The 10,471-nt window shown below is 42.8% G+C and overlaps 1 pseudogene; it reads right to left on the minus strand.

The window, feature by feature from the left end:
• Window positions 1-2,402: 2,402 nt before the first annotated feature.
• On the minus strand, window positions 2,403-2,520 carry LOC126413701 (5S ribosomal RNA; annotated as a pseudogene).
• Between the last annotated feature and the right edge of the window lie 7,951 nt (window positions 2,521-10,471).

The raw sequence follows: 10,471 nt of genomic DNA on the forward strand, positions 1-10,471 counted from the left end.
TGTTACTCATGGGGAAAAAATCCTCTTCGCTGATGACAGCAATATTATAGTCACTGAGAAAACAAGAGAGCTCCTTGCCGAGAAAGCAAATGAAACTCTCAAATAAGTTTATGATTGGTCAATAAGTAACAAAGTGACATTGAACATAAAGAGAACTATTACCATGAATTTCAGTTTGAAGAGGAAAAATGACAGTGTTAAATTAAATGTAGATGACACCTCTATAGCCTGTGTAACAAATGCAAAATTTCTAGGAATGAATACTAATTCTCAGTTGAAGTGGTGTGAACACACAAAGGTACTTGCAAACATAATGTCATCAGCATGTTATGCCCTTAGAATCGTATCATCAGTGTGTAACATGCAGTGCCTTTTAGTTACATATTATTCATATGTACACTCAATTTGTAGCTATGGCATTCTTTTTTGGGGAACAAATGCCCAAAATAAACACAATTTTCAAACTCCAGAAAAGAGCCGTAAGAATCATAACCAAAAATGATAGTCGAGCTCATTGTAAAGATCTGTTCAGAACACTGGGGATTTTAACTGCTCCATGTGAATATATTTGCCAGTCAGTTGCACACATCAAAAATAACACTGGTAATTACTGCACAAACAGCTCTGTCCATGACCATGCAACAAGAGAAAGACTCAAATTTACCAGGAAAAAATAAACATGAAACTCAAAACAGCATTTTCTACCAAGGGATAAAACTGTACAATAAATTACCAAAAGAGATTAAAGAAATTGCAAAAATACACTTATTTAAAAAGGCAGATAAAAAGTACCTGTTATGCAATACATTTTATACATTGAAGGATTACTTAGCTAAAACAGAGGAGGGGTTTGTTAAAATGTTACACAAATAAATAATAATAATAATAATAATGATTATAAAATATCGTATATCCCACATAACACCTTCACATAATGTTTTTTTCCCTTATGTTTATTCTTTTCTAGAAATACTTACTCCCAAGCTATGCATGGCACAATAATAACACCTTCTCCTCTTTCTGAGCTCAACATCTCACTCATTATGAAGGGATGCTGTCAGTTTTTCAGGATAGCAAATGGGAAGTTGCGGTACAGAAACTGGCCCAGAGATCACCAGTGTGTGTGTGTGTGTAGTGAGTGAAGTGTTATGAAACAATGTGTGTATAGTATGCACAGTGATTGATAGTGAGATATGAGTGAACAATGTGGCATTACATTATTAAATAAATTATTTGTAAAAAAGTATTGTATACAAGGAGTAAATATAATGATTGTCTCTAACTAGAAGTCTGTAAGTATATGTGTATACGAATTAGCTTATTTCAAATTGATCTAAATTTATAGATACTCTGACATGTCCTATATCCTTGTAAAAAGAGATCTACGGATGAATAAAGCTGCTACTACTACTACTACTACTATTACAATTTACACAGCAGCACGATAAAAAAGTTCGATGTACTAACGTTGGTTAGTAATGTAAAATAAAATCACTAAAAGGCGAACACCAGACAAGCATCAGAGATTACAACAGTGCCCATTTACCATTAGCGTCTTTGTCACAATAGAACAATCGTAAGAGTGTGAAGTACAAAGATGAGTTCGTTATATAAATTAAAAAAAAAACACCTATGCTTCGAACCGGGCCGGTTCCAGAAGAGAATGACATCCGCAGCAACTTATAATTGAAAACTGGACAACGGCGTCGTTTACAAAGATAAGTCATTACTGCAATATGAAAACACAACCGGACGTCCAAGTTTGCGAACGGGTTTATTCCATGGGAAGACAAGATCCACGCATCTTGTGGATCATAGCTGGATACCGGCGTCTTGTTAATAGTTCGCAAACATAAAACTGTTACAATTTTTATTTATTATTTTATTTATCGTATGGCATACATCACAATCTTTATACATTTTATACATAGGTTAGTTACAGATTAACACCAAGACATTTCATATAATCAATTGCCTCCTCTGTTGCAGCGAGGAAATCCTTGAAGGTTCCCTTGTAGGCTCGAACGGGGCATTCTTCCACTATGTGTCGGACTTTTTCAGCGCCGCAGTCGCAATTTGGTGTTGGTATCGTTCCCCATTTGTAGAGGGCGTCAGCACATCTTCCTTGGCCAGTACTTATGCGGTTTGGAGTTGCCCACACTTTGAGTGCCTGGTTTAAGGCAGGAGGTTTCTCAGCTGTCATGAACTCTCCTCCCGAACAGGCCATGAAGGCCCAAAGGTACCGACCGGCCGCCGTGTCATCCTCAGACTGCAGGTGTCACTGGATCCGGATATGAAGGGGCATGTGGTCAGCGCACCGCTCTCCCGCCCGTATGTCAGTTTCCGAGACCAGGGCCGCTACTTCTCAATCAAATAGCTCGTCAGTCTGCCTGCACCCCGCTTGCCAACAGCGCTCGGCAGACCGGATGGTCACCCATCCAAGTGCTATCCCAGCCCGACAGCGCTTAACTTCGGTGATCTGACGGGAACCGGTGTTACCACTTCGGCAAGGCCGTTGGCCAGCTGTCCTGAAACTTTGGCAGTTAGGTGGGTAGTGTTCTTGCCAGTGTTGTTTCCACAGATTGTTGACATCGAAGTTGGAGTTCGAGCAGAGAATAATGCTAGTCTTCTCGATTTTAGTCTTCTTCGCACCAAGTCAGCTATGTCGCTGTGTATGGGCAGCTGTGGGTTATTTGTTATCTTGTTGAACTCACTGAGAAGAGCGTTTTTTCGCCACATTTCTGGGGGTGGTATGTGGCTCAGGGTTGACAGACATACAGTAGGCGTTGATTTTATTGTGCCACTGATAATGAGCATGGTGTCATTTAATACCACATCAACTATTACACTTGTAGCGAGGGAGGTAGTACCTCGCAACCAGTTGTTTGTACAAGGCCACCTGTGCGGCAGAGTACTTAGTACACACCAATATGACGCAGTTAAGATCCGCCACCACCGTTGCGTCTGATCACAGTGTCCAGCAGGAATGACTTTCAACCGGTATAGGTGGGCAGGTAACACCAGGTCCCAATCTCATGCAGATGACAAACGTCTCACAATATCTACTGATCTTACCGAGGTGAACTTTTGTGTTAGCAGAAGAGCCACCGTGTTACGAGTGGAGGCCGAAATGCACGCGTTTTAGCTCACGCAGGCTGGCGTGAGGAGGGAAGAACTATACTGACGTGAGGTCTGGAACATGACAAGGAATGAGAATTCAGGAAGCGGACGTAATTAGTTTGATACTTAACTTTAATCCATTAATGATGAACGTCGCTCTTGACGGTTCATGAGTCACAATATTATCTGTTCAGAATACATTCTTGAAGTAATTATAGTAACTGAATATGGCGCCTTGCTAGGTCGTAGCAAATGACGTAGTTGAAGGCTATGCTAAACTGTCGTCTCTGCAAATGAGAGCGTATGTAGACAGTGAACCATCGCTAGCGTATGTAGATAGTGAACCATCACTAGCAAAGTCGGCTGTACAACTGGGGCGAGTGCTAGGGAGTCTCTCTCTAGACTAGACCTGCCGTGTGGCGGCGCTCGGTCTGCAGTCACTGATAGTGGCGACACGCGGGTCCGACGTATACTAACGGACCGCGGCCGATTTAAAGGCTACCACCTAGCAAGTGTGGCGTCTGGCGGTGAGACCACATGAACCATGGCCGAGAAGACACGTCCAGTTGTATGGCCGCCAGATGGACGTTATTTTAGTAAATTTAACGTATTTGCAGTTCCGAATACGTACTACCGTTAGCTGTAAAATGGAATGATGACAATAAAAAAATTTGTGCCGGACCAGGACTCTACCACGGATTTCTTCGCTTCGTCTTACCATTCGGCTATCCGAGCAAGAGTCACGGCCAAACCCAAACCTTGTCACCCAACAGCTTCTACAACATGTACCCGTACATCCATTATGTATATTCCCGCACAGGTGCGACATTTTACTTGAAAGTCGCTTGCCCGGAGTCGACTGATAAATACGATACTGCAGTACCTGTCTTGTTTTGAACTACAATGTAAAGTTCCTTTTAAGACGTATGTACAGGGTTATTACAAATGATTGAAGCGATTTCTCAGCTCTACAATAACTTTATTATTTGAGATATTTTCACAATGCTTTGCACACACATACAAAAACTCAAAAAGTTTTTTTAGGCATTCACAAATGTTCGATATGTGCCCCTTTAGTGATTCGGCAGACATCAAGCCGATAATCAAGTTCCTCTCACACTCGGCGCAGCATGTCCCCATCAGTGAGTCCGAAAGCATCGTTGATGCGAGCTCGCAGTTCTGGCACGTTTCTTGGTAGAGGAGGTTTAAACACTGAATCTTTCACATAATCCCACAGAAAGAGATCGCATGGGGTAAGTCGGGAGAGCGTGGAGGCTATGACATGAATTGCTGATCATGATCTCCACCACGACCGATCCATCGGTTTTCCAATCTCCTGTTTAAGAAATGCCGAACATCATGATGGAAGTGCGGTGGAGCACCATCCTGTTGAAAGATGAAGTCGGCGCTGTCGGTCTCCAGTTGCGGCATGAGCCAATTTTCCAGCATGTTCAGATTCACGTGTTCAACCGTATCTTCGCTCACTGCAGGCCGACCCGTTGATTTCCCCTTACAGAGGCATCCAGAAGCTTTAAACTGCGCATACAATCGCCGAATGGAGTTAGCAGTTGGTGGATCTTTGTTGAACTTCGTCCTGAAGCGTCGTTGCACTGTTATGACTGACATGCGAGTGCATTTCAAGCACGACATACGCATTCTCGGCTCCTGTCGCCATTTTGTCTCACTGCACTCTCGAGCGCTCTGGCGGCAGAAACCTGAATTGCGGCTTCAGCCGAACAAAACTTTATGAGTTTTTCTACGTATCTGTAGTGTGTCGTGACCATATGTCAATGAATGGAGCTACAGTGAATTTATGAAATCGCTTCAATCATTTGTAATAGCCCTGTATATCCAAAGGAACAGGTTAAAATGGTCGCCCAATCTTTGATATTCCTATATTTGCACTTTATCACTCCAATATACGAAGCTTGTTAGCACTTGATGTAGAGAATTGGATTGGCTCCATTAAATTGTATTGTAGTAGTTGCTGCTGCTGCTGCTGGCTGGTTCACTGCTGTATCTTGATGTTAATGTTGGCTCTATATGTATTCGTCTAGGGGTAAAAAGATGAGGTCCCGTGTTGTTGATGTACTTGTTGATAAATAATGAACGACAGCATAAGTGAACTTCAACTATTTATTGGCATGGTAGCCATCTTAACTCCGCTGACCACCCAAAGACGTTGTCACAGTACAGAGTAACACTTCTTTTACAACATCTTTGCATTGTTTTTCCACATAAGACAATAACATACACACTTTACAAAGGTTCTATCAAGACTGAGCTGACGGGGCTTCTTGCTGCTTGTATTTATAACATCATCAAAGAACTACTAAGAAGAGATGTGGTTTAGAAGTCAGGTATCCATCTGTTATCGTCATTTTGTGGAAAAAAGTTATTAATTTACATCGACTGGCATAATTTAAAAGGTCATTAAAATGACAGACAGATTTGTCAACTTGTCGGAACAATACTTTGTTGCAAAAAGGCCGTTTTTCAGAGGTACATCTATTGACTTCTCTCATTTGCATAAATAAGTACATAACGTGAATTATTAAAAGTTACAGTGGTTATCGCTTAAAATAGATGTTTTTACGCGAATAGTAAGTGAAAACTGTCGTAGTGAACAAATAGGTTTCACTGGGTAATTTTTATTTAAGGAGATCTAAAATAGGTAAGTTGACCAATATTATCCGTATTTCATATTAATTATTTCAGTTGAACATAGTGTTTTTACATAATGACATCTGCTGTATCAGTGTTCAAGTGATAACTTTTGTGTGGGTCGGTTATTAATTATATTTTAATGGGTTGACTGTTTATGTAGACATGTTATGCAATCATTGCTAACATACACAATTACTTTTCTATTATCATAATTGCTAGTTAAACTAGTTGAATTAGGGGGGTATCGCATACTTCGTTATAATAAAGCCTTTAATAAGTTCCGTTACAAGGCACTGCGGCGACTACAGCCGTTAGGAAATACATTAAATGTATTCGCAGTTGCGAATGTGAACTACCATCAGCTGTGCAATGGGATGACGACTGTGAAAATTTATGCCGGACCAAGACTCGAGCACGGATTTGTCGCTTATCGCGAGCGGTCGTTAAGTCCAGAGTAACTTTGCGTCGTGATTAAGAATAACACAGGCACTGAAGTGCTGGGATACGTGCCGTTCACAGTTCCAGTCCTGATAAGCAGCTTTCCTGACCGTCCAGTTGAAATCCGTATAAGGAATTATTGCTCAGCTGAACTGTCCTTCCATAAAGCTCCTCTTACCGAAGCTACAGTATGGAGAGCACCTTGATGCCATTTCATCCACAGTACGCAGACGTCAATGCCCAAAGTCCTCGCTTCTATTATGACCTCCATGACATATCTCTTTGTCTGTCTATCAAACACCGGATGTTGTAGCTTTTACAACATGCTCTGGGAGTCCATGAGGATCAAACGGGTCGGAAACTCCGTGTGCCACTAAAACAGCCTACCTGATCGCCAGAAACTCCGCCGTTTATTTAGACGATTCAATGCAAATATTTGGTATGTGCCGCTAGAGGGACTGAAGAAGCAGTATCACGCACACCCGCCTCACTTTTAGAGCCATCTCTATTTAGCAAGCACACTGTGGTCAATGACGGGTCCGGAAGTGCTCTAGGTCAAGATTAATGTTCCTCCCGTTCTGAAATTGGATGACAAGTACGATGCTGGGATTAGGGTGAAGAAAGTACCACACCGAGAACAAAGCAAAGCAGTTTCGACTGTTGCAGGACTATAGCGGTAAGAGATGTCTCCATTTCTCATAGCTGCGAATTAGTAAGGGAGTTCGGTCCGACATTCGTCTATGATGTGCCTGTGAGAGCCTCCAGAACTGCACCACATCTGTGATGGCGACACAATCAAAAAGACAGACTAGAGAGAAAATTATCAGACAACATCTGCCTATGTGTGTTATTGGCCATCAGCATAATTTAAATTCACACAATGCTTAATTTGAGACAACACATGTCGCAATACTGACTTAGGACTTATCTGACAACATGGAAATGAAGTCACAGCAGCAACCTCACCTATAGAGGGAAGGGGGTTCGTTTTCGCAATGGGATTTGCGTGGGCGGTTGTTGTGGGTGAAGGTGGCTCCACTGACTTACAAGTCGTCCATAGCAGCGAGTGTCACGTTATTTATGAACGTAAGAGAAATAACACGAAGGCAGACACTTCTGACAATCTTTATTATTTATAAAACTTAATGACCACCGCAGACATATATGCGTAGCCGTGGACCTACGCTCTGGACAACGATTACATCCTAAAATATCTTCCACTCCATTCGGCCATCTGGTACAGCAACCGTATGTAGAATATTTGAATTAAAAACAGTCGCGGTTGTCATTTATTCTTTTATTAACGACACGTTGCACCTTTGTGCAGCATCTTACGATTATCTTAAAATTTTGCTTTTATAACATATTAAAAACCATTAAATGGCTCTGTGCTAGACAATGGTGCATCTAAACAGATGAACTCGCAGAGACCTTAATAAAGTCGTACCAGCAGGCCACAATGGCGCAGTGGTACAGGGTGTTTCAAAAATGACCGGTATATTTGAAACGGCAATAAAAACTAAACGAGCAGCGATAGAAATACACCGTTTGTTGCAATATGCTTGGGACAACAGTACATTTTCAGGCAGACAAACTTTCGAAATTACAGTAGTTACAATTTTCAACAACAGATGGCGCTGCAAGTAATGTGAAAGATATAGAAGACAACGCAGTCTGTGGGTGCGCCATTCTGTACGTCGTCTTTCTGCTGTAAGCGTGTGCTGTTCACAACGTGCAAGTGTGCTGTAGACAACATGGTTTATTCCTTAGAACAGAGGATTTTTCTGGTGTTGGAATTCCACCGCCTAGAACACAGTGTTGCTGCAACAAGACGAAGTTTTCAACGGAGGTTTAATGTAACCAAAGGACCGAAAAGCGATACAATAAAGGATCTGTTTGAAAAATTTCAACGGACTGGGAACGTGACGGATGAACGCGCTGGAAAGGTAGGGCGACCGCGTACGGCAACCACAGAGGGCAACGCGCAGCTAGTGCAGCAGGTGATCCAACAGCGGCCTCGGGTTTCCGTTCGCCGTGTTGCAGCTGCGGTCCAAATGACGCCAACGTCCACGTATCGTCTCATGCGCCAGAGTTTACACCTCTATCCATACAAAATACAAACGCGGCAACCCCTCAGCGCCGCTACCATTGCTGCACGAGAGACATTCGCTAACGATATAGTGCACAGGATTGATGACGACGATATGCATGTGGGCAGCATTTGGTTTACTGACGAAGCTTATTTTTACCTGGACGGCTTCATCAATAAACAGAACTGGCGCATATGGGGAACCGAAAAGCCCCATGTTGCAGTCCCATCGTCCCTGCATCCTCAAAAAGTACTGGTCTGGGCCGCCATTTCTTCCAAAGGAATCATTGGCCCATTTTTCAGATCCGAAACGATTACTGCATCACGCTATCTGGACATTCTTCGTGAATTTGTGGCGGTACAAACTGCCTTAGACGACACTGCGAACACCTCTTGGTTTATGCAAGATGGTGCCCGGCCACATCGCACGGCCGACGTCTTTAATTTCCTGAATGAATATTTCGATGATCGTGTGATTGCTTTGGGCTATCCGAAACATACAGGAGGCGGCGTGGATTGGCCTCCCTATTCGCCAGACATGAAGCCCTGTGACTTCTTTCTGTGGGGACACTTGAAAGACCAGGTGTACCGCCAGAGTCCAGAAACAATTGAACAGCTGAAGCAGTACATCTGATCTGCATGTGAAGCCATTCCGCCAGACACGTTGTCAAAGGTTTCGGGTAATTTCATTCAGAGACTACGCCATATTATTGCTACGCATGGTGGATATGTGGAAAATATCGTACTATAGAGTTTCCCAGACCGCAGCGCCATCTGTTGTTGAAAATTGTAACTACTGTAATTTCAAAAGTTTGTCTGCCTGAAAATGTACTGTTGTCCCAAGCATATTGCAACAAACGGTGTATTTCTATCGCTGCTCGTTTAGTTTTTATTGCCGTTTCAAATATACCGGTCATTTTTGAAACACCCTGTAGGACCACGCTCGCAAAGAAGTGTACACATTTAAATATAATCCGCAGAGATGACGCTTGACGCTTCTGATATGAAGTCTAAATGCGTCTAAATGCGTTTACTTCTTTGTGAGTATGGTTCCGACCATTGCACCATTCTGGCCTGCTGGTGCGACTTTATTAAGGTCTCTGCGCGTTCATCTCTTCAGATGCGCGATTGTCTAGCACAGAGCCGTTTTATGGTTTCGAAATGTTGGAAAAGGAAAAGATCTTTGAAGGTTCATCTGATTCGACGCGTGCTTCAGTCTAGAAAAGTGCCGGTTTATGATTTTCAAGATATTATAACACGAAAATTTTAAGATAATCCGAGGATTCCCCACGGAGGCAAAATGCGTCCTTAGAGGGTGAGTCAAACGAAAAACCTTAAATTTGTAATAACAAATCGAAATTTCGCGCCGTTATCCTGTAAGTTGATAAGCGTGCTACAAACAGCGTGCAGAAGGGCCTGTAGGTGGCAGTATATTGCAGATGCACACGTTCCGTCGCAGTATCAGTATAAAGATTGTCGCCACACTTGCGACTTGCACCAGGGAAGAACAGCGTTCTGTTATTCGGTTTTTCCGTGGTGAAGGTGTGAAACATATTGAAATTCATCGACGAATGAAAGTTCAGTACGGTGATGCATGTTTGTCACAGCAGCAAGTCTACGAATGGAGTTGGAAGTTCGCAAATAGTGTGACTTCAGTGTCAGGCACAACGAGTTGTGACTCTACAGAACATTGCAGCAGTTGAAGCCATAGTGAAGGAATACCGCCGAGTGACACTGAATGACACTGCAGCATGTTTACAGATTAGTCATGGGTCAGCACAACACATTGTGCATGATTTGCTCCAGTTTCACAAAGTGTATGCAAGATGGGTGTCACGGCAGCTGACTCCTGAAACGAGAGAACGACGTGTTGATGCTTGTGAAGAACTTCTTCGGCGCTTTGAACGAGAAAGTGATGGCTTCCTTGCAAGAATCGTTACTGCGGACGAAATCTGGGTTCACTTCCACCAACCGGAAACGAAGAGAGCGAGCAAGGAATGGCGCCATTCCTCGTCACCAAAACCAAAGAAGTTCGAACAGAACCATCAGCAAGGAAAGCGATGCTGACTGTCTTTTGGGACGAAAAAGGCGTCATTTTGGAGCATTACATGCCTAGAGGGACCACTGTCACTAGTGCATCATACACAGATCTCCTAA

The sequence above is a fragment of the Schistocerca serialis genome, chromosome 7 (genome assembly GCF_023864345.2).
Source record: "Schistocerca serialis cubense isolate TAMUIC-IGC-003099 chromosome 7, iqSchSeri2.2, whole genome shotgun sequence".
Lineage (NCBI taxonomy): Eukaryota > Metazoa > Arthropoda > Insecta > Orthoptera > Acrididae > Schistocerca > Schistocerca serialis.